Source organism: Protopterus annectens, chromosome 8.part0 (assembly GCF_019279795.1).
Source record: "Protopterus annectens isolate FY-2018-M chromosome 8.part0, PAN1.0, whole genome shotgun sequence".
Classification (NCBI taxonomy): Eukaryota; Metazoa; Chordata; order Ceratodontiformes; family Protopteridae; genus Protopterus; species Protopterus annectens.
This window is the reverse complement of record NC_056741.1, coordinates 1197439886-1197465397: the sequence shown is the minus strand read 5'-3', so window position 1 is coordinate 1197465397 and position 25512 is coordinate 1197439886.

Genomic DNA, 25512 nt, shown 5'->3' with positions numbered 1-25512 from the left:
ACCCAGACTGTTTCAATGAATAATTCACAAAATACAACCTTGGTGCTAAGAGCCTAGAGGGATTGTGCACTACTGTCCTGGGTATGGGTCTGCACCTTCCATACAAAAATTAGCCTGCACACTGTTCACTTACAGAGCTACAGCATTCTCTCCATGAGCCAATATCTCTCAGTGCTCCTCTAGCCATAGTAACTGCCTTTCACTCAAAGTATTACTTTTCACATTTACACACATTCACAAAATTTCCAGGGATGACTGTTGAATCCTCCAATTCCACACAGACTTTTTCCTTGACCGAGTAGTACTACCACCACGGTGAAGAAAGTCAAATACTTCCAGTTACTGTTATGTTCTGATTGTGCCACTTGATATCTATTTTACAGGTAGTTGGCTGAAGCAATCTCAAAGAAGTGGCCTTTACAATGTATTAGTGTAAATGGTTACTCACGTCTCAATTAAGCACAGCGCATAAATACTCTTGTAATAAATAAATACCAGCCACAATAGCTTAAAGATAATTAAAACTGATCTTACTTAAACAATAAAGAAAAGAGCACAAATATTAAATAAAATATACATAGGTTGGCACACAAGGAAGATTAAAATAAAGTATATTAAACATAGATCATGGGATCATAGTAGATTACTAGGCTATCAACCCAGAGGTCATTTCAAGCCTTGCCATTTCATTTCAGTCTAATACCATAGATGCTCTAGTCAGTACCCAGGGTTGTACTTATTAATAACTGCCCGTGTCCAGGAGGGCTGCGGGAACTATCCTCGGTAAGAATGTACGGTGACACATCCTCTCATCCAGGTTCCTTTTGAACAGTGTCATAGAGGTGCTCTGCTTCATGTGAACTGGCAGCCTATTCCAAATACAAACAAAAAAATATGTTAGAAACTAAAAACTTGAATAAACAAAACAAAACAAAACAAAAAAAGAATGTGACCGGCATACACGAACTCTGTGCTGGAAACGCTGGTTTATTAAATTTTAATACACAAGACACAGCAAAACACTATGACTAAGTGCTTTCACCTCAACAGGCATCATCAGAGTCATGTGATTTCATTCACACACACCTTAAATACTATTCATCACTTCCTCTTTTCCAGTGCCTTCAGAAATTTAACCCTTGCCATACCTAAACATTTTCAATTTTGTTAATAATTTCACTTAGGTCAAGGAATACAGATATAAAAAAATACATGAAATGAAAATAATAAAAAATGAAGAATAAAACTTCATAAAACTGTAATAATAAACTTAAGCATCAAATATATGTACTGTTGTGGCTCAGTCTTACAGAACTAACAAAATCACAATAAACAATATTTCTAAAAACAATATTTCTAAAAACGATAATTCCATAATGCTTACATGCATGTCCATAACCTAACACAGTTTCCTCTTTTGTTTTAACACACTGCCTATAGAAATATATTCATTAATTCCAAGTTGAACCTTGGCATTTAGTCTAAGTTGCCATTTAGTTTCCTTGATTTCTATGCCTAACTTGGGGTCACCCCCTCTATCTTCTCTGTAGGACCTATGGATTACAAAAAACAAAACTCTTTTGTAATTTGAACATACAGATGAGTGTAGGAAAAGTGAACTGGATGTTTTCTTGTTTTTAATGTCTCTGTTGTGCTCAGCAATCCTGTCTCTTAACCACATAGTGTTTTTTCCCACATAAAATTGCTAACCCACTTTGTAGAGGGGAATACCTGTTGCTGTTCTCCATTCCACAGGAACAAAGCCAGTGATTAGGCTTTGATTGAATAGGGTACTTCATAGCAATGCTAGTTCATGTTTTAGTTTGTTTAGAAGACAACCTGGGATGCTGTCTGGTCCTTTAGAGGCTGTTCTTTTGCTTTAGACAAGCTTTTATGACCTGCTCTTTGGATATGATATAAGCAAAACAAAATCCCTCACTAACTTTCAAAAATATAAGGAACTTTGGAATCTGACTAAAAATCACATTATTAATTATAAAAAGAACTTCTATCACACTCACTAAACTTGTACTTCTAGAAACCCTAAACATTCTGGAACACTATTAACCATATTCTACAGCCAGGCAATTCTTCATCTCCCAACCCCTGCCCCAATAACACACCACTAAAAACTGCTTCTCTCTTTAACTCGTATTTCATTGGTTCCATCAATAAACTCATGCAGACTTCCAACCCACCTAATTTTCACCTCCTACCACTTCTCAACTGCACAACTCCCCCTTCTATTTAAGAACAATTCCTATTAATTATATTAAAAACCTTCTTCTTAAACTAAAACAATGTTCACCTTCAGCTGATAAACTTCCACCTCTCTTCCTAAGGATTGCTTCTAATTCTATAGCATACCCAGTCTTCATCCTCATAAATCACTCCATTAGAGAATCAACTGTCCCTACTATTTGGAAAAAATCCCACATCATACCCATCCACAAGGAAGGGAATTCTACTGAACTCTCCAATTATTGGCCTATAGCCATACTCTCTCCTCTTTCCAAAATGCTAGAACACTGAGTTCACAAACAAGTCTTAACCTATCTCATAGATGAAAACCTGATTACCCCTACCCAGCATGGTTTTCAGCCATAATACAACTACTGCTCTCATCTCCTTTATCAACTCGATCTGTCTTGCCAGAGATAACAATAAACTTGTGTCCTGCCTCTTCTTAGACCTTTCTAAAGCCTTTCACATTATCTCCCACTCCATCCTCCTCTCCAAACTATCCCACCTTAATTTAACCACATCAACTATCTCTTGGTTCAACAGCTACATTACAGACAGGATTCAATCTGTCAAATGGCTCTCTTCTTTCTCTCGCTTTCTCCCCATCAATATGGGTGTTCCTCAAGGCTCGATATTAGGTCAATACTAGCATCTTTGCTAATCAATCTTGCCCCCAGTCCTCCCTCATTCAGAATGCTGATGACTCCACTATCATCTCTTTTGCTGACAGTCCTTCTGATCTACTAACCATCACACAAAAATCCTTCAACCTTACTGAATCCTGACTATCTAGCAATCAACTTATTCTTAACACTAAAAAAACAAAACTCCTCCTCTTCCTCCCTAAATCCTTCTACCACCTTAAATCTTCCTTTACCATCTCCTCACTAAATAACACTTTCATTACCCCTGAAACTCACACTAAGCTCCTTGGTGTTACCATAGATGATCAGCTCAAATTTGGTCTACATCTAAATTACCGTATTATGAAAACTCACCAAAAGCTTGGTTTATTATATAGAAATAAAAAGTTCCTCACCCCTGACTCTAGAATTTCACTAGTTCATGCCTACCTCCTTTCTAACCTCTTCTATTCTAATTACTCTGCAGTCTTCACTTCTCTCCAAATTAGAATCTACCTAAAACAAGGTAAGCAAATCCACGGTTAATCTGTCCTTTAAGCCTCATCATTACCTACCTCTGATGACTCTCAGCTGGCTAGAGTTTCCTAATTAACTCTTATTTTCACAACTTTTAGTTATTCATTCTCCACCTGCCCTATTAGCTCTGGACGTATGTCCCTCTACACCCCACCTCAATTTCTCAGAAGCTCTGACCAATACTTTCTGCAAATTTACAAACTTAAAAAATCATTTGGATAGTATCTCTACAGCTCTTCTCTTGCCACCCAATGGAACAAACTTCCTTTGCCCCTTAGAAATATTTCCAATGTTCATGAATTTAAGAAAACACTTAAACTACATCTAAATAGCACTTGGTCTTGTCTCTGTAATCATCCAACTTAAACCCTTCCCCCATTCTAGTTATATTTTTACTATGATTGCTTACATTGACAAATTCTTTGTAAATTTTTGTCATGTACTTTATCAAGTTCTTATTTTTATAGTTGTAATGTGAAGCATTTCTCCCTGGCCTCCATTGAAAAAGGGCTATGGCCAGTCAGACCATCCCAGTTAACAAATGTCAAATAAATAAATAGATATGTAGGCTGCGGTGGAAGTTGGAGGCAAGGTGTGTGAAAAGTTTGGAGAATAAGGGAATGAAATGTTTGCCAAATCTGTCTGCTAGCAGGTTTGCTATATCTACAGGATCAGTGTGTGTGATACCATTAGTCACTAGTTGGGCACATGCTTGGGTCCTATGTTCAAAGCTACATACATAGCTGTAAAAGGCCTTACAATTATCCCTGGCGATGATTGCTGTTTTTTTCTCAAAGTTACCCTTTGAGGATTTAACATGTTGAACCAAAATGACACTGAGGTACTAAGAAGTAGTAGAGTACAATTCACAATAGTGTCAAAATAGTCCAAAACCAAGAGCGCAACTATGAATATTATTGCATGCCACACAATAAAAAATACTTCTTTTAAAACCCTTAACTGTAATCAACACAATTTTATCCATTACACATGACTTCTTCAGATAATCAAATTTACCAAAGCATCCTTCTTTAAATATTCTGTCATCCCCTTAAAAAATTTGCTTAATTAACAATTCTTATAATTCAATTAAGTTAAAAACTCCCTATTCTAAACCTACATATTATATCCACCTTTTCATGACCATAAAAAATTTAAAAAGCTTTCAAAACTTCTAACAACTTTTACAAAAATAAACACAATACAATTAGGTGAAAATAGATTGTTACAAACAAATTTAAAGCATAATTTTCCCATATAAATAGTCTATCTGTAGAATGTTAAAATTATCCAACACTGCAATTTTGTGACATGCTTAATCAAGTGCATTTAAAATGAAATGTTAAAATGAAATATTTCAACAGCCATTTGCGCAACCATTTTTCATTTAAAATAATGTGCCAAACTTTACAAATTAAAGCCTTGCTGCCCTAAGTTTGAAAACAGGGGCCAGGGAGATAGCTTTATTTAACCCTTGTGTTTTATTGGCTTTCAGCATTAGTTGCCATTATATTTCCTTAAATTCTATCCTGGTCTTGTTCTTTTTTTGTTGATGCTGGATGTCCACCAGGGCAGCTTTGTTTTTTTTTTTTTTTTTTTTACTTGGGGTTATGACTTTGATGTTTGCTGGAACAGTCAAGTCTATACAACTATACAAGTGATTGTACAGGGATTAAGTGTAAGCTTTGGTTTAATTACCACTTCCAGCTGGGAGTGGGGCTTGGAATGCATTTAAACCTTCCCCTAGGAGGTTATAGCTTGCTTTAGTGAAATTGTTTAGTCTGACTTTGCCCTTTGTGAGTTCTGGTGTTAGTGCCAGTTCTAAGGTGACTGATTTGTGGTCAGATTTAACTAATGAGGGTCTGGCATTTGTTGTGGTGCATCTGTTTGTCATGTTAGTGAGGACCAGATCTAATATGTTTGTTCTTCTTCTTGGAGTTTGAACAATTTGTTCCAAGTCATTTAAGTTAACAAAGTCAAGGAACTTTTGCACTAGTGAATTAGGGCTAGAGTAGGTTTCTCAGTTGATGGTGGGATAATTGAAATCACTCATGACCATAGTGTTTGGCCATATTTGGACTGACTCTAGTTTAGTCAAGTAAGCCTCATACACATCATGATCAATGGAGGGGGCTCTATAACTAGCTATGACTTGAATGGGGGTCTTATCCACAGTAATCTGCACATGGAGTAACTCCATGGAGTTGTCCAGTCTAACTAGTCAGGAAGTTAATTTATCTCTAATATAGATAGAAACACCACTTCTTTTGGTTCTCACAATTGCGTTTCGCAGTCTGAATTTGTGGAAGTCATTGTAGCCTTACTAGACCAGGGTACTTTCTGAGGCCTTGAACAAGGGTTCTGTGACTGCATACACAATAATCTAACTCCAGCTATCTACATTTCCTCGGTAGCTGCTACAGGAAGTACTGTACCTTAAAATGACTAGCTAAATTCCACAGATAGGATGCTCTCACAGCAACTTCACACTAGTCTCTCAACATTTTATTAAGTCACAATTATATAGCCAAAGTCCTTATATGACTTAATTGCTGCTGCAGATAGTGATCATAATCCAGCTAGCCCCACACCCATCACAACAGTAAGAGTTTGTCCCAATATCTTCACATCTGTTTCTTCTTTACTTGTATCTCAAATGGGTCTTAAAAGTTTCAGTGACCATTGCATTCAAATGCTATTTCTTCATCTGATATCTTAGGAGAAGGTGCCATCCTGTCTGCAAACTAGCCCCTCACTCTGTTCTTTAACATCTTGACACATGAAAGTGTTTGCTAGGTAACATATACATTGCAAATCAACATGTCAGAAACAGAAGAGAAAAACAGCATACAAAGAGAAATACATTTTGCTTGCTTCAGTGTAGCATAAGCACATTTCCAAATCATTCACCTTTAGCCTGGCATCACCTCTGGCTTCACACCCAATAAGACTTAACATGACCAGATGGTGTGTTATGGTCCTCTCCTATTGGGAATTTAGTTAAGGCAAGAACAGTATCTTGTCCTGCAACTAATAGCAGTGTTATGAATTATGCATACTTTTCACAGAAAATACAGTCAGTATACACTGTTCATACAAATGTTTCTTCATTCCTTTCAGGGCAAAAGGTAGCAAACCATGCAAAATTCTACACTACAAAACAAAACTGTATTCAGGGACTTAGGAACTTGACTTAATAACTCCATCTCTCTTGAATATCATGTGACAACAGTTGTCACAAAATCATTTTATTTCGAACAGTTATTTACCAAAGGAATGGTGGATCCCTACTGATATCTGCATTGCTTACAGCACTTATTTCCTTGTTTCACTTGAAAGAAAGTTACTGTTTGTCATTTTTGCATTTAAGTTACCTGTAACTAATTGCATTTAAGTTACCTGGCACTTGCTCACTAAGTCAGCACTAAAAAATTAAAAGCACTACACCCTCACAAACTCCCCTTGAGTACCTTGTTCCCCATTGGCCCTTTTTTCAATTATAAAGGAATTACCAATACTATTCTAGCATGTCCAAAGGTCAGTTGTCAATCTCCTCTCCGGTCCAGCTGGTGAATCTGGGAATCTTGAGGCAATGTTACAACTGCCTCATGTACACAGACAACCCTCTCCTCCTCCCGACAAATTCCAACACATGTGAGAGATGCAACCATATAGCCAAACTGGAGGCTAAGCTCTCTCAACTCAGTACTGGCATAACCAGTCAGGAGGAGAAGGAAACCACACTCACTACAATTCCAGTCTCACATAGACCTACCACGACAGCAAATCAAACACATAAACACACAAAAACATACTCGGAGGCTCTAAATAAAAATCTGCCTAAGCAGCAGAGACTTCCAAAGCAGACACCCAAGCAACCGCTACCCCAAAACAAAACACGTGCAACACATAGCTCACAAAGCCAGTGTGCCAAACAGTCACAGCCCTTAAGGCTAAACAACACACCTGATACACTTGTAATAGGTGACTCTATCGTCAGGCACACTGACGTCCTGCTCACCAGGCTGAACAAGGAGAAGTTCACGGTGAGCTGCCTGTCGGGCGCTAGGATCCGCCACATAACACAAGCACTCAGGTCACTCCAAGGCAAGTACAAATATGACTCAGTCATTGTCCATGCTGGTGTGAATGACCTGAGATGTACCTCCCTGGACTACATGAAAAGAGACATAGAGGAGCTCTCTGAGCATGTAGCCCAGGCCGGTATGACCCTGATCTTGAGTAGCAACTTACCCTCACCAAGAATGATGCCACAATATGAAGACTAGATGATCAATTTCAACAATTGGCTTAAGTATTGGTGTCATTCAAAGGGGATCCAATGCCTGTCAGCCTGGGATGACATGCTCGACAAGCCACGATGCTTCGCTAGGGACGGCTTGCACCTGTCACCACGGGGCTTTCAATATTGGCAAAGGCTCTTGCTACCCCCATAGTGCCTTTTTTAGGCAAGGATCAAAAGGCAAACCCACCTCCATAGGTATCACAAGGGATAAGAAACTAAGAGTAATGCTACTCAACGCCAGAAGTCTAAACTTCAAGATGCACGCACTCAAAACTCTCCTTAGCATGGAGAACATCAATATCTATGCAGTAACAGAAACCTGGTTCAAGGCTCCCGAGAGCACCCCAGCACTACCAGGTTATACCTCATACCATGCTTTTCGGCCCCAAAACTTGGACCGAACCACAAAAGGAGGGGGAGTATCAATATTTGTCAAAGATACCCACACCTCCAGGTTGGTGGCACAGCACGAAGCATCAGAGGCTATCCATGTGCAACTAACAGTGGGTAAAACTGCCTTCCAATTTATAACCTGCTACAGACCACCCTCCCAAACCCAGGAACCCCACTCAGCCTTCCTGAGAACACTGGAAAATATGAAGGTCTCTCCAAACACCATTATATTGGACGACTTAAACTACCAAACATAGTCTGAGAGCATTACTCTAGCTCCAACACCCTAGCCCAAAGGTTCCTAGAGTTTATAAACTCAAATGCTATCAAACAACTTGTTACCACTCCCATAAGAGGGGAAAACATACTGGACCTGATCATCACCAACATGGGGACTCTATGCTCCAGACCAGAAGTGTATCCCTCACTGGTAAGATCAGACCATAAACTAATCTCACTGGATATTCACATGCCGACCCCACCCCCTGCCCAGAAAACCACAGTAAAAAACTTCTATAAAGCAAATTTCACACTCCTCAAAACTGAGGTGGAATCCTTCAAAGCCCCCGGGCCTGTGGAAAATACAGCCCAGACTGCAGAATCCTTTATAAACGCATTCTATGAACACCTTCAGGAATGCATGGATCATGCAATCCCAAATAAAACCAAGACTCAATCCTCCAAAGGCAGACGTCCTGTCTGGTGGACCCCAGCCATAAACAAACTATACAATAGAAGGAGGAAGCTACTACATGATAGAGCAAAATCCCAAAAAGGGAAGGCATCTCTGATCAGTATTAGCAAAAAACTATGGGCACTCATAAAATCGTCTAAGGCCAGCTTTGAGAGAAAAATTGCACAGGACACTAAGGATAATCACAAGGCTTTCTTTAGTTATGTTAGGAACCTGGGTGGGAATTCCCAGATATGCTCAGAATTAGTCCAAAATGACAAAAAATACACCAAACCTACAGACATTGCCAACATCCTAGCTGACAGGTTCAGCGCAAACTTCTCCCCCCCCCTCCACCAAATGGGCAAATACCTATCCCAGCAGAGTGCTGCCCCGCTGACATCTCAGATGCTCAGGTAACAGCCGCCCTCTCCAAAGCAAAAAACACAGCATCAATGGGACCAGACAGTGTCCTGGGCTGTGTCCCACATGAACTCCAAGAAGAGCTAAACCCAAACATAAAACTACTGTTCAATCTCAGCCTTACTACAGGATATGTACCCAAAGAGTGGTACACAGCAACAGTGGTCCCTCTCCACAAAGGTGATGCCTCAACGGATCCTGGAAACTATCGCCCCATAAGCCTGACTAGCTTGGTCTGCAAAGCTATGGAAAGGATCATCATGGACCTCATAAATAAAGATATTGGGGACCTACAGACACTGGATCCTACTCAGTTCGGCTTTGTTAAGAGCAGATCCTGCCTCTTAAACCTGGTCGATTTCTTTGAAACAGTCACCAAGGCCATTGACGAGGGGAAGGTGGTCCACACAGCCTACCTGGATCTCGCAAAAGCCTTCGATACAATACCCCACTCGGGCATTATAGATAAGCTCACCAGCTTAAATATAAACCCCTATGTCACTATATGTGTTGCAAACTGGCTCAAGGACAGAACCCACATGGTTAGAATTGCTGGAGCCATGTCAGTCTCCAAACCAGTTACAAGTGGCATCCCACAAGGCTCAGTCCTGGGACCTCTCTTGTTCGCTATATATTTCTCGGAGGTACAGGCCAACATGGAAGGACTGTGGCTTACCAAGTTTGCAGATGACTGCAAACTGGGCACCATAATTGACTCTCCAGCCGACACAAGCATCCTCCAAAATGGCCTCATAGAAACAGACAACTGGTGCAAGAGCCATGGCCTCAAGCTAAATGCCAAAATGTGTATAGTCATCCCCTTTGGCAAAAACAAAGTGCCCACAAATTACCACATAGGTGGTAATCCATTAAGTACAGAAGAAGTAATTAGGGACCTGGGGACCCACGTTGATAGCAATCTCTCATTTGACAACCACGTGGCCAAAGTGGTTAGAAAAACATTTTATTTAGCCCACCTAATCATGAAGGGATTCACATCTAGATCAGGGGAGGTCATCGTGCCTCTTTACTCATCCCTCATCAGGCCCATAATTGAGTACAATACCCCTTTTGGGATGTACCTTACCAGACACCTGCAGCAACTGGAAAGACCCCAAAAGTACCTCACCAAGAGGATCAAAGGGCTCAAACAGATGCCATATGTTGCCCGGTTAAAGAAACTCCAGCTCTACTCAGTGGCATACTGCCTGCTCAGAGGCGATCTGTACCTAACGTATAAAGCCATGTCCAACCCGGAATTAATGGACATGCTGCACCTCAGAAAATCCAAATCCCATCGAGCTACGTGCTCGAGAGACTTGAACCTCAGCACTAAAATAAATAGGACATGCTGGAGGGACAGATTCATAACCCAGAGGCTCCCTTCACTCTGGAATAAATTCCCAGTCCAGGTTAGGCAGAGTCCCTCATTGACTCTCTTCAAGAGGAATCTTGATGAGTGGATGGGAGATCATAGGTTTACCCCGGGTATCACTTCTGTGTCACTGTTAGACAGAGGCACAGTATACTAACCTCAAAAAAGGGCATAGCAAAATTAATTTAAAATGGGTGGCGAAAGCCAAACACACTCTGGCTAGGCTTATAAATGCCCTAGGGCAGATAGCCTAGTATGAACCTATGAACCTATGAACCTAATAACATCAAGGCCTAAAGAGGTAACCATTCCTTTATGAAAAAATACACTCTTTAGGATGTATCTCACTTAATATATCCAACAAGTAGAAAGACCCCAAAGGTTTTGAACCAAAAAGATTACAAGCCTAAAGTCCTTCAGCTACCAAGAGAGCCTGGAAGCTCTTTCATTTTATTCAGTGTCTTATAGACTTTAGTGGAGAGATCCCTATGTGAAGAAATTAGACACTATCATCTGTGCTAGCATGTCTGGTGAAGTTTTTGTACATAATTTCAGATTAACCTGTGTATTATATGCCAGTATGACAAGCTATGATATTGTATGTAAGTTCTTACACGTTGATTTATAATATGTTTTTACATAATGTTTTAAAGACATGAACAGTGTTTCTAACTACACATATTGTTGAGAAGATTCTAAATGCAGACTGTCTCAGAATCTGCTGATCTGCAGATGATGTCATCAGAATATTGACAGTTGCTATGTGTTACTGTCAGAGGCTGAAAGACAGGAAGGAACTTTAATAAACAGCTGTTGGTTGATTTTCAAAATGTGAAATGAAAATTAGAACTGGAACATTTGTGACAGTTAAGCTAGTCTAAAAAAGAGCCTGCTGAAGACAGTTGAAGTCACTTACAGTTGTCAGTTGCCAGTTGCAGTTATTCACAGTTGTATTGTGCAGTGGATACCCAAAACAACTCACCAGGAACTATAAGTCTGCCTTTGCTCTGTTGTAATAATTTAGTTTAGATCAGAGACAGTGTTCTTTAGTCAGATAGGAAAATTATAACTAATCAGAGTTTTTCTTAATGGTGGATTTCTATCCTTCAGTATATATTTCATTTTCCTAGTAAATGAGTTCTGTTTGTTTATTGGAAAAATACTGTTTATATTTTTTAATCATTTTGCTCATTATTAAATATTTTTATTAACTTACATTGTGGCTAGTCAATCAGTGTTTCCTGTAGTGATTTGACAGTGCTTATACCTGCTTTGATAACTTCCTGGGCCACTCTGAAAGCCTGACTGCTTTAGGTCATTTGCTATCATTTGTTTCAATATCTAATTTTCATAATTGGACACCCCTTTAAAAGTGCATGAACGCTCTCTGATTGGTGACAGCATGCTACTGTATTATTTTGGGGAAGGGGCATAGCTGGAAATCTGTGTCAGTCTTTCCCAGAAGTGTTCAGATGTGTGAGATTAAATTTATTTAAGTGTGAGTGTATCAGAGGTCAAAAACTGGGGCACATTCCTCTGAAGTGTGTAATAAGGAGTTACATTGGGGTGGACAAAAGTATATAGTTCAGTCCCAGGTTATAGAGCATGTTCCTGTTGTGCTCTTGGGGGGGGGGGTTGTGAAATATTACTCCTGTTTAAGTGACAGACCTACCCCAACTGCAAATCAAGCACATAAAAACACAAAAACATACTCGGAGGCTATATTAAAAAACTTATCAAAACAACAGAGGCTCCCAAAGCAGACACCCAAAAATCCACCACCTCAAAACATAACACATGCAACACATACTTCAATAAATCGGTGTGTCAATAAATCACAGCCCTTAAGGCCAAATACTATGCCTGATACACTAGTGATAGGTGACTCTATAGTCAGACACACTGACGTCCTACTTACCAGGCTGAGCAAGGAGAGGGTAACGGTAAGCTGCCTATCGGGGGCTAGGATCCGCCATATAACACACTCACTCAGGTCACTCAAAAGCATGTACAAATATGACTCCGTCATTGTCCATGCCGGCGTGAATGACCTGAGACATACCTCCTTGGACTACATGAAAAGAGACATTGAAGAGCTCTCTGATTATGTAGCCCAGGCTGGTATGACCCTGACCCTGAGCAGCATTCTGCCCTCACCAAGAATGATACCACAATACAAAGACAAGATGATCAGCTTTAATAATTGGCTCAATTACTGGTGTCATTCTAGGGGGATCCAATGTCTGTCTGCTTGGGATGACATGTTGGACAAGCCATGCTGCTTTGCAAGGGACGGCTTGCACCTGACACCACTGGGCTTCTGGATATTGGCTAAGGCTCTTGCCACCCCCATAGTGCCTTTTTTAGACAAGGCTCAAAAGACGAACCCACCTCCTTAGAAAACAAAAATGGAAAAAAATTAAGGGTAATGCTGCTCAACGCCAGAAGTCTAAATCTCAAGATGCAGGCTCTCGAAGCACTCCTCAGTATGGAGAACATCGATGTCTGTGCTGTAACCGAGACCTGGTTCAAGGCTCCTGAGAGCACCCCAGCGTTACCAGGCTTTACCTCGTATCATGCTTTTCGGCCCCAAAACCCGGGCCGAACCAGAAAGGGAGGGGGAGTGTCCATATTCATCAAGGATACCCACACCTCTAGGTTAGTGGCAACTCATGAAGCATTGGAGACCATCCAGGTGCAGCTAACCGTAGGCAAAACTGCTATACAACTGGTTGCATGTTACAGACCACCCTCCCAATCTCAAGAACCCCACTCAGCCTTCCTGAAGACATTGGAAGATATGAATGTCTCACCAAATACCATCATACTGGGAGACTTCAACTACCCTAACATAGACTGGGTGCACTATTCTAGCCCTAACACCCTAGCCCAAAGGTTCCTGGAATTCATAAACTCAAATGCAATGGAACAGCTAGTCACCTCTCCCACAAGTGGGGATAATATATTAGACCTGATCATCACAAACATGGGGACAAAATGCTCCACACCAGAAGTATTGCCCTCACTGGTGAGATCTGACCACAAACTAATCACCCTGGATATACATTTACCACCTCCACCCCCAGCACAAAAGACTACAGTGAGAAACTTCTCAAAAGCCGACTTTACACTTCTCAAGACTGAGATTGTATCATTTAAGCCCTCAGGGCCAATGGAAACCACATCCCACAATGCTGAATCCTACACAAATGCTTTCTACGGACATCTCCAAGAATGCATGGATCGTGCAATCCCAAATAAAACTAAGACCCTCTCCACCAAAGGAAAGCATCCTATCTGGTGGACCCCAGCCATAAACAAATTGTATAACAAAAGAAGGAAGCTACTGCAAGACAGAGCAAAATCCCATAAAGGGAAGGCATCTCTGATCAGCACTAGTAGAAAGCTACGTTCTCTCATAAAAATATCCAAGGCCAACTTTGAGGAAAAATTGCCAAGGACACTAAAGATAACCACAAGGCATTCTTCAGTTATGTTAGAAACCTGGGCGGAAACACTCAGATATGCTCAGAGTTAGTACACAACGACAAAAAATTTACCAAACCCACAGATATTGCCAACATTCTGGCAGACAGGTTCAGTGCAAATTTCTCCCCTTCCTCACCTCCAAAAGAAGAAATACTCATCCCAGCTGAATGTAACCTCCCTGTCATCTCTGATATATCCAGGTGAGAACCGCTCTCAACAAAGCAAAAAACACAGCATCTATGGGACCTGATGGTATCCCCAGCTGCGTGATACGTGAACTCCAAGAGGAGCTAAACCCACTTATAAAAATGTTATTTAACCTTAGCCTTACTACAGGATATGTACCTGAACACTGGCGTACAGCAACAGTGGTACCACTCCACAAGGGAGGCTCCACTACAGACCCTGGGATCTACCGCCCCATAAGCTTAACCAGCCTGGTTTGCAAAGCTATGGAAAGAATTATTATGGAACTCATAAACAACGACATTGGGGACCTACAGACACTTGATCCCACTCAGTTTGGCTTTGTAAAAGGCATATCCTGCCTTTTGAACCTGGTTGACTTTTTCGAAACAGTCACTAGAGCCATTGCCGAGGGCAAGGCAGTTCATACAGCCTACCTGGACTTGGCTAAAGCCTTCGACACAATACCCCACTCGGGGATCATAGAAAAGCTAAACAGCTTAAAAGTAAATCCATATGTCACAAGATGGGTTGCAAACTGGCTAAAGAACAGAACCCATAAAGTCAAGATTGCGGGAGCCATGTCAGACTCAAAGCCAGTCACAAGTGGTGTCCCACAGGGCTCTGTCCTGGGACCCCTCTTGTTTGGCATTTACTTCTCAGATGTGAAAGAAAACATGGGAGGGTTGTGGCTGACAAAGTTCGCAGATGACTGCAAACTAGGCACCATAGTCGATACACCAGCTGACACATACATCCTACAGAAAGGCCTCACCAAAACGGACAACTGGTGCCGGAATCACAGCCTTAAACTGAATGTCAAGAAATGTATAGTCATCCCCTTTGGAAAAAACAAAATACCCACAAATTATCACATAGACAGTAACCCACTGAGTACCGAAAAAGTAATCAGAAACCTGGGGACCCAAGTTGATAGTGACCTCTCATTTGACACCCACGTTGCCAAAGTGGTTAGAAAGACTTTCTACCTTGCCCACCTTATCATGAAGGGGTTAACATCCAGATCAAAGGAGGTCATTGTGCCCCTGTACTCCTCCCTTATCAGGCCCAAGATTGAGTACAATGCCCCATTTGGTATGTACCTCACCGGCACTTACAACAGCTGGAGAGACCCCAGAAGTACCTCACCAAGAGGATCAAGGATTTCCAACATATGCCATATGCTGTCAGGCTAAAGAAACTCCAGCTCTATTCAGTAGCATACCGCCTGCTCAGAGGTGATCTGTGCCTGACATACAAGGCCATGTACAACCAGGAATTGATGGACATGCTCCACCTCAAAAAATCAAAATCCATAAGAACCACGAGAGCCAAAGATTTAAACCTCAGTACAAACATGAATAGAACATGCTGGAGGGACAGATTCATAACTCAGAGGCTTCCCATACTCTGGAACAAAATCCCAGTCCATGTTAGGCAGAGCCCCTCACTGACTCTCTTCAAGAGAAATCTTGACGAGTGGATGGGAGATCGTAGGTTTACCCCGGGGGTCACCCCTGTATCGCTACTTAACAGAGGCACAGTAAACTAATTTTAATAAGTAAGGGGGTCTTCAATGTGTCACTATTAGACAAAGGCACAGTATTCTAAATTTATTCTATACACCTTAGTACCACTACACGGGTTGGCGAAAGCCACATCTCTAGGGCTAGGCTTGCGAATGCCTCAGGGCAGATAGCCTAGTACTAAACTATGAAACTATGAAACTATGAACATTGGTGTCAGTAGTGAGGAATGAAGCTCTTTAGTTACTGACTCAGGATGGTTGGGGATGTCACATTATTATGGCATTCCGGTCGGGTATTGTCTAGATATCATGGCATCCCCAAGAACTCTACTGAGGCACAAATTGTCCCGGACTTCCTGCATATCTGCAAGTCCAATATCTGCATCAATACTAGAATCAAGGGCTTAAATCTTCACTATCAGATAACTCAAACACAGTGGTAAGACAGGTTTGTATCCCCGTATCTCCCAGACATCTTTAACATGCTTTCCTGCAGTTTAAGCAGTGTAACTCTAACTCACTCTCTTTCTTTAAGCATAAACTAAATGATGACATGGATAGCCACAAATTTGCTCTGGGATGGACTGGTATGAACCCTCTGGAGAAAGAAGTGTGGCATGAAGGAGGGTACTGATGGGACATGAATAGTCATGAAATGAAGTAACCTTGGAATATCTATGAAATTTATGAAGTCAAGCAGCCTGTCGTATGGCCCTGCCTTTATATCAATGGTTCATCAGTGCATGATATGTTGTGTTTGATTTTCATGCTTTGAGCATTCATGTCTCCGTTTTTCTTACTCAAGTGCTCACTTTGATAAATCCCCATCTCCAATTCAAAATTTTTTCTCCAGTTGTCCTTGTCTATAATGCTTGAACTTCTCCATTGTTAGAAAATCTCCAGATAATGATACTAAACTGCTTGCTTGCATGAACAGTTGTGAATATTAGCAATATTTCATATTTATGTGAATATCACAATTAAGATGTCACTGAATTATGTCATCTGAGATCTAACATGAATGTGGGCAAAAGCTTACACTGATTCATAGCATTCATCTACTATTCTCTGAGATCTATCTTATTTGCAAATATTTTTAAAATAATATACAAAGACTTTTATATATCTGCAAAAGTGAATAAAACAAAATGTGCATAGTTGGTTTGCAGGACAACACTAAAAAAATGATAACTTGATGGGAAACCATTTTACTGATAATGTAGGACTATCTTACTAAGCTGTGACATCAGGACATATAATTGTGGTGCTGCAGCAAAATATGACATTTCTGTACTCAAAATGAAAAAAGGCATTAGAGTTAGGTCTGAAGTTCTACTGTAAAGTATGATTTCTCTTGAATATTTTTTTTATGTTTCCTGTAGCACTTACAATGTGTGTAATATTAACTTTTCATTCAGCCTTCATTTTGGTAATTATTTTATCAAAATCATTTAAAGATGCCACAAATATCCATTAAAATCTCAGGACAACAAGGTTTGTAATTGGTCAGTGCTGCTCAGGGAACAAAGCATTAAAAGTTTCTCTAAAATTAAGATGATGTAGTTATAACGATTTACTTTCTAATCTACACTTGGAAATGAATAGGTATCCTGCAGTCATACATACTGTGATCTCTGGTAAAATGTCTGTCATTGTATAAGCAATACAAACACATACACACACACACACACACACACACACACACACACACACACACACACACACACATGCAGCCAGCAGACACTATCAAGCACAGCTAAAACTGATCCAGTCCTTTACTGAATTCCTCCTTCATGTTCTATACTTTGGAAGATCAGACTGAGTGCACCACCATTAAAATAGAAGGTGCCTGAAAATAAATCAAGCATTATATCTATTTCCTTAATTCATAATGTCATTGGAATATTAATGGCCACATTTAAAATATGAAAACAGCTATTATGGGACAATCTGGCTGTCCTGACCTCCTTCCCAGTTGTCCATGAGATTATTTAGCCCCAACAATGAACAGGCCAGTTTAGTACATCTGCTTTCTTAAACAGTCTGGAGACCTCATCTAGAACATGGGTGTCACCTTTGTTTCACCATCTGTAGTATCTCCACAACTTCAGTTAATGCATCTGTAGCTGGTGCCACATTGGTTATGAGTCCTTCCCCTTTACCAGCTGACCACTTTCTATATCCAGTCCTGCTACCCAAGCACTAATGCACTCTTACTGCTTCAGTTAAGATGGCCTCCATTCTCCTCTGTTTTATTATTGTCTTGCTTCTTGTCTGGCTAGTCCATCAACTGATCCAACAACATCCCCTTATCTACAGTGTATGAAAGTGGACAGTTTGGGGTGAAATAAACCTTAATTGTTGATCTTCCTTCAGGTAGACCCCTAGTAACAGTTGTTGCCCAGGTATAAATATACATGCTTTGGTTTTTGTTTGTTTATGGATCACTTGTTTTTGCTGGCTGCATGTGATTGTAAAGCATCCTCCAGTGTATTTCAAAATCACATCTCTGGTGACTCCTTTTGGTAGCATTTATAAGTTATGGTGTCAGTGTTTTAAAATACTAAATAGCTAGAAAGTTGCACTCATTAGTGTACCTTGCTTTGAGAAAGTTCAGGAATAAGTCTGTATACTTCCCTCATGGAGTTTAAACCTCATTTACAGTGTCTCTGAATTGTCTATTCAGTTTCTCTATATTTACGCATTTCCTTAACAAACCCATACTGTATATAAATTCCATGGGGTCAGAAGTCAAGAAATATTGATAGAATTCAAGAAATTCATCTGCAGAAGAGAAGAAATATATTTTCTTTAAAGCAATATTCTGTGTTTAGAAGTACAGAACTATAATTCACAGCAGAAAAAAAGACTTGACTACAACTCCAAGAGAGTCTCCCACTATGCAGAAAGTTTGCAGAATACTGGATCCACTGGATCTAGAGATGCATTGTATTTCTTATTGTGAATGGACTGTTCAAAACACCTGAAAAGGTACCATGGACTACACTCCTGTATGTTGCTTGCAAGAAGCCCTGAAGATATGTATCTGTTTTACTGTTCTTGAAGAAGAAAAAGATACAGAGCAACCCTTAGAAATTTTGGAATTAGTGTGAACACAGAAAGAATTCCATAATTTATCACTTATTCTTTACAAGGGCACAAGGCCATAGAGAGTATAAATGCTTATGTAAGTTAGCTGAGGAATAGACCAGTAACCTCACAACTCATTCTGATGTACGTAGTTTACCACAGGAGACAAAACACTTCCATACACCATGATCAATCCATGAATGGATCCAGTATTCACATGCCAGCTTAACAAAAACTCCTGTAGTGCTGCATGACAATAGTGCCAGTAATAACAACTATCAAGTAAATGTTAAAAGAAACTGTTTATTATGATCTTAGGACTTTCATCTGTAAATACTACACAGACTTCATCAGATCTGATGCAGTGTTAAAACACTATGCTGTGAATTATCAAGTTGTGAATGGTACAGGAGCTGTAGTCCTACAAGAGAATATATCATTTACATATGGATCTCAGGTATTTCAGAAGCACAAAAGAAATATGTTCAAATAGAAAAGGAACTGTTAATGACACTATATGGACATAAGAAATTCCATGAATATGTTTATGGTAAAGAATTTCTTATGTAGGTAGACCACAGCTCCTTGTAAATTATATTTAAAAAGTTCTTCCATAAGACAACTCTGAGACTATAGAAGATATTTCTTGATCTATAGATGAATGAACTGAAAGTGAAATACAGACCAAGCAAATAATTAAACACAGCAGACAGGCTTCACAGGGGTCATTTACCAAAAAAAAATGAAGAGATGCTAGAGGAACACTGGAGAGTCTATGATTAATACCACAATTACTAACAGGAGAAAAAGTAAATGAATTCAAAGATGTACCAATACTACCATAGAAATGCAATTAATGAAAAAGATTGCAGTGAGAGGGTGGTCTGAGCAAAAAGTATCAGTAAAAAAATGCATTTAATCTGATTTTTCTTTCAGAAAGTTTTATGAGTTGGCTCAAAGTCTTAATGCTTAAAGCTGTAGTTCCCGAGCAGGTCAGATGACAAATACATGAGAGGATACACAAATCGAAGGTATCATGAAGTGCATGAAATGAGCACGAGAACAGCGTATTGGCCAGGAGTGACACTTCCAGCAGAACAAGTAGCACAGAGTTTGCCATATCATAACAGAGGAATGCAGGATGCATGTTGTGCCCATCAGTGAGAAAGAAGCAATTCAAGATGGAAATGCTAAAGATAACAAGGTAAGAAACTGTGCGACAACAAAGCATATAGAACTTAACAGATAACAGAGACACACCAGCCAAAACATTCAGAGAGACAATATAAATATTAAGAGGAATAAATGTAAAAAATATTGGCAGTAATCGGACAAATCCGGCAATGTGACAAAATTTGATAGTGGAGGATAACAGGGCTGCATCACCAGATTCTAGCCAGGAAAACAGTCAGAAGTGGAAAGGAAGAAGTATGTGAAACAAAGTGTAAAATAGGGACCGGATTACCAGCATTGGTTGAACTGATGGAAAAGTCACAGCAGGAATTCGTGGACTATGTACAGATGCTAATACATGTTGGAAAGAGAATTACTGGACAATTTGTAAAACATGTAAAACTGCACATCACTTAGACATGTGTATACGACTATTCAGAAGAATTTATGAAATTGCAGTTTTAATGCTGCAGTTTTTTGATGACGGTGGCCTTTTATTCCTTGCTAGTCATGATTATGTCAGTGAACGTGTTATATAATGATGTTCTAATTTTACAAGAGCATTGGAAAAATAAAAATCACACTAAGTGCATGGTGGAGAATGACCTTTCCCAGGTCTGAGATAAGATGACCTCTAGCTTCTTACACATACCCTTTGTGTGAGTCAGTGCAGGGTGAAGAGACGTTTCACAGAGCAGAGAAAAAGAAAAAGGTAAAAAACAAAATAAGCTTTATGTACTGTTTCTTTTTTCCTAGATTTTTATTGTCAAATTCATGTAAAACACCAAAAATATATGCATTTCTTGCACACGTGAATTAAATCTATGACATTGAGAGGGGACTTCAGAAAGGTCAATGCAAGGTGTGTATGAGATGTACACCTTACAGTAACATTTTTTATTCACAGACAGCCCTACCACAGTGCTTTAGCACAAAGATATGCAGCACGAAAGTTGGCTGTCTTCTGGCTGTGCTAAATGGGGTTGTGTACGCAGGTGTATGTGTGCATGGCTGCATGTATGAATGTGCATCCACCTGGGAGATTGCAAGGGATAGGTAGGCTCATGTATATATGTGTCTGGGTGTGTGTGCATGCGTGTGTGTGTGTGTGTGTGTGTGTGTGTGTGTGTGTGTGTGTGTGTGTGTGTGTGTGTGTGTGTGTGTGTGTGTGTGTGTGTGTGTGTGTGTGTGTGTGTGTGTGTGTGTGTGTGTTTTTGAATGTGTGTATGTTTGTGGAAGAAGGAATGAGGGAGGGTGCCTGTGCCAATGTGATTCTTGGGCCACCAATGTTTACTACCACAGGTCAGTATTGATTAGTACTAGCAAACCTTAACAGTGATTCAAGGCATGTAAATTAGCTAGCAATTAGGTATTTCCTCATTGTTGTTAATGTATCATGGAAACAGCCTTTTTTATTGTAGCTCTTAACCCATGAAGTAGGGCTGTTACTAAACCACAGTCAGAGTTTCTTTAATAAAAAATACATTTTGCTGTGTTTTATTTAATAAGACTTATGGAATCTTAAAACAGATGTTTAGTGAAAGAGCCACAATACATGTGCAGTCTGCCAGTGTTTATGATCTTCTTCATTAGAGTGGGTCCAACTCCAGTTGTGTTGGTTGTCAGTGGTGGGGGGAGATGGAAAAGCTTTGTTCTTTTTCTCTGTTCCCACTGTAATGTAAACCAATAGAACTTACTTGTGCTGGGCATAGGCTATTATATAACAGCCAAAGGAGTTATGCTATTCATCAAATATTTTGCTGGCAGGAGACCAAGTCATGGGTTAGTTAACAGTTAAGGCTATACCCATTCATTTTGAGTCATGCTTATACCACATTAAATGTATGTGGATTTCTTTTCAGAAATTAAAACAATCAAACATTCAAATGGCCCTTTTAAAAGGAAAACAAGATTGGGGAAGTGCGTAAGTTACAACAGCAGGAATACATAGGCATGGTAACAGATCACAAAGTGGGGGAGGAAAGACAGTAATAGTACTTGTATTTTAACAGACCCTGAAAGTTAAGATGGAATCCTGTAAAATACGTTTAATATAATGATGGATTATATGGAAGACCATGACCAAATATTGTTTGAGGACTTTTTTCAAAACAGGAAATAGGTAATAGATGAGTGAGTACAGGTGATTAGAGGATACTACAGTATTATGTTGTATCCAGAACTGGACAGGCTGTTTGAGAAAAAAGAATATAAAGTAAAAAATAAACAAGGATATAGGGGATCTCCAAACTCTGTATCCCACATAGTTTGGTTTTGTGAAGGGTAGATCATGCTTGCTCAACTTCTTTGAGTCAGTCACCAGAGCTGTGGATGAAGGCAAGGTGGTTCATACAGCCTACCTTGATCTGGCCAAGCCCTTTGATACCATTCCCCACTCAGGAATCATAAAAAAACTCACTAAGCTAGGCATCAACCCCTATATCATTAGGTGGATTGCAAACTGGCTCACAGGTAGAACCCACAGTGTGAAAGTAGCTGACTCCAAGTCAGACTGCCGACCAGTCACGAGTGGAGTCCCACAGGGTTTGTTCCTGGGTCCTCTCCTGTTTGGTATCTATTTCTCTGAAGTCTAGGCCAACACGAAGGGACTCTGGCTGACAAAGTTCACAGACGATTGCAAGTTGGGAGGTATTATTAACTCCCCAGGTGATGTTGACATCCAACAGAAAGGCCTCACTGAGACCAACAACTGGTGTCAGAACCATGGCCTTAAGCTCAATGCCAAAAAATGTGTCATCATCCCCTTTGGGAAAAACCTGGTTCTCATGAATTACCACATTGATGGTAGTCCACTGAACATAGAAGGCGTTATAAGAGATCTGGGAACACAGGTTGACAGTAACCTCTCTTTTGACCACCACATTGCCACTGTGGTCAGAAAGTCCTTCTATGTGGCACATCACGTTTCTAAGTGTTTTGCATCCAGGAAGAAAGAGGTCATTGTCTCCCTCTATTCTTCACTCATTAGGCCAGTCAATGAGTACAATGCCCCATTTGGCATGTACCTCACTAAACACCTGCAACAACTGGAGATGCTGCAAAAGTACCTTACAAAGAGGATCCTAGGCCTTAAACATTTGTCCTATATGGACAGACTCAAAAAAACTCCAACTATTCCCTGTCTCATATTGCCTACTTAGAGGCAATCTCTGCTTGACTTACAAAGCCATGTCTGACCCAGCTCTGTTGGAAATGCTACATCTAAAGAAATCCCAATCCCTCCACACACCACACACTCCAGAGACCTCAACCTCATTACCACAATTAACAGAATATGCTGGAAGGACAGGTTCATAACCCAGAGACTGCCTATGCTATGGAATAGACTTCCCATACATGTCAAGCAGAACACCTCGCTGGCCCTCTTCAAGAGAAATCTTGATGAGTGGAAGTGAAATAGAAAATTCACCCCGTCGATCACTCCAGTGGCTTTACTCGACAGAGGCACTAGGAACTAAGGTCAGGTGGCATGATACCTGGATAATCCTATGGGCTAGGCTTGTAAAGGCTCCAGGGCCATTAGCCTAGTACACACCTATGAACCTATAAGATCCAATAGTGGATGAAGGGAAAAATGAAAGAATGAGATTTAATAAACAGTGTGCCTTTTTTTTTTTTTTGACAAGAAAAAATTCCAGGCAGTAGGTTGGGTTATTTTCTTATAGACAAGGAATATCAGGCAAGAGTGAGTCATTACAATAATAAACTGATATAGTTCAGACCATGTTCCTGTTTCGTTATCAATAGCTGTTTATCAGAAACAAGATAGATTATGTAGATTATGTACATGATAAATGGAGGATTGAATAGTAGGAAAGGCTTAGAAATTAAATAAACATGGTGGTATTGGATAACACCCTTGAGAGGGGTGAGCTGTACGTTTTGTAATGGGAAGGTAGGTTAAAAGCAGCTTTGAGGGCTTTTCAAATGGTGATAGAAGGTAATAACAGCCAAACATAGGCTATTGTAGCGCTGGAGAATAAAAATAGGTTAAAAGAGTTACAAGATCGAATATCATGCAAGATCAATATATTCTCTCTGGTTAAGGGACTCTATGTGCTAAGAGGGGAGCTGGAACACAACAAATTTTTTCAGAAAAAAGCAGAATGTATAAGAAGAAATAGCTTTTACTAACTAAAAGGAGAGAGAAGTGCAAAGCATATAAATGGGCATATGAAGAGAAACATATAATACAGGTAATGGGCAGCATAACGGATAAAGATGGAAGCAATTAGTCTATATTATGAAGGAATTTACTAGAAGTGCACATGGAAGGGTGGTTTTCAAAGTCCATTGTATAGAAACGCAGGAGGCAAAGAAGACCAGCTCAAGTTAAATGTCTCTATTACCCTACAAGTGATTTAGGGAGCCATATGAACATAAAGAGAGGGGGAAAGTACCAGGACCAGATGTATTCCCCCAAGATTGTAAAAGGAAAGGGGGGGAGTTGCACATATCTTATTAGAGCATTATGGAATGTGCAAACTATATCTTCAACCTGATTGGAGAACAGATTTTCTCCAGCATGGTGTTTGTGTAAAGGTAATGTTATTTGAAAAACAGGTCGAACACTTGCTGGCAGCATATTAACTATATTAACCTGCTGAGAAGAAAAAACAAAGCAACATCAACCATGATTTTACCCTGGCTAAATGTGGCTTTACTTTTTAGCTAGGGTAGAACAAAAAAAAACAGAAATGCGCGCGTGTGTGTGTGTGTGTGTGTGTGTGTGTGTGTGTGTGTGTGTGTGTGTGTGTGTGTATGTGTAAATATTAAATGAACAAGTAATCTCTGTGGTATCCCCGAAGTCTCAAACAACCCACTAAACAAGTATAGCGGGTCCAAAAACAAAACAGTGTAAGAAACTTCTCTGTGTGGAAGACTTTCAGTCCATATATCTCTAGTTAATCACTGTATATTAATCAGATCAGACAATAGTAGTAGATATAGCAAACATAAACTCGTCTTAAGTCAAAAAAATAATAAAAAATATATAATTTGAAATATCGTACAGAATTACTAAGTATTCAAAAGTAATCCAAGCAAGGCAGGCAGTCTGTTTCCAGTCGAAACTCCTTTATTTCAAATTATATATTTTTTATTATTTTTTTTTACTTAAAACAAGCTTAAGTTTGCTACATCTATTACTATTGTCTGATCTGATTAATATACAGTGATTAACTAGAGATATATGGACTGAAAATCTTCCACACAGAGAAGTTTCTTACACTGTTTTGTAGATATTGAATGCTTACATAACTTATACTTTGGATGTAAAATACTTTCTCCAACAGTAAACGCATATGCTACAGTGCAATAGTGCTCTCCAGTGGGTTCCTATTACGTTATCAAATCACTAAATGCCGAGCGGCCAAATACTCGAAATGGCCGTTCATCGAAGTGTGTTTTGTGGGGTTGCGGTACAGTGTGAAATGGGATATTTGCCCTTTT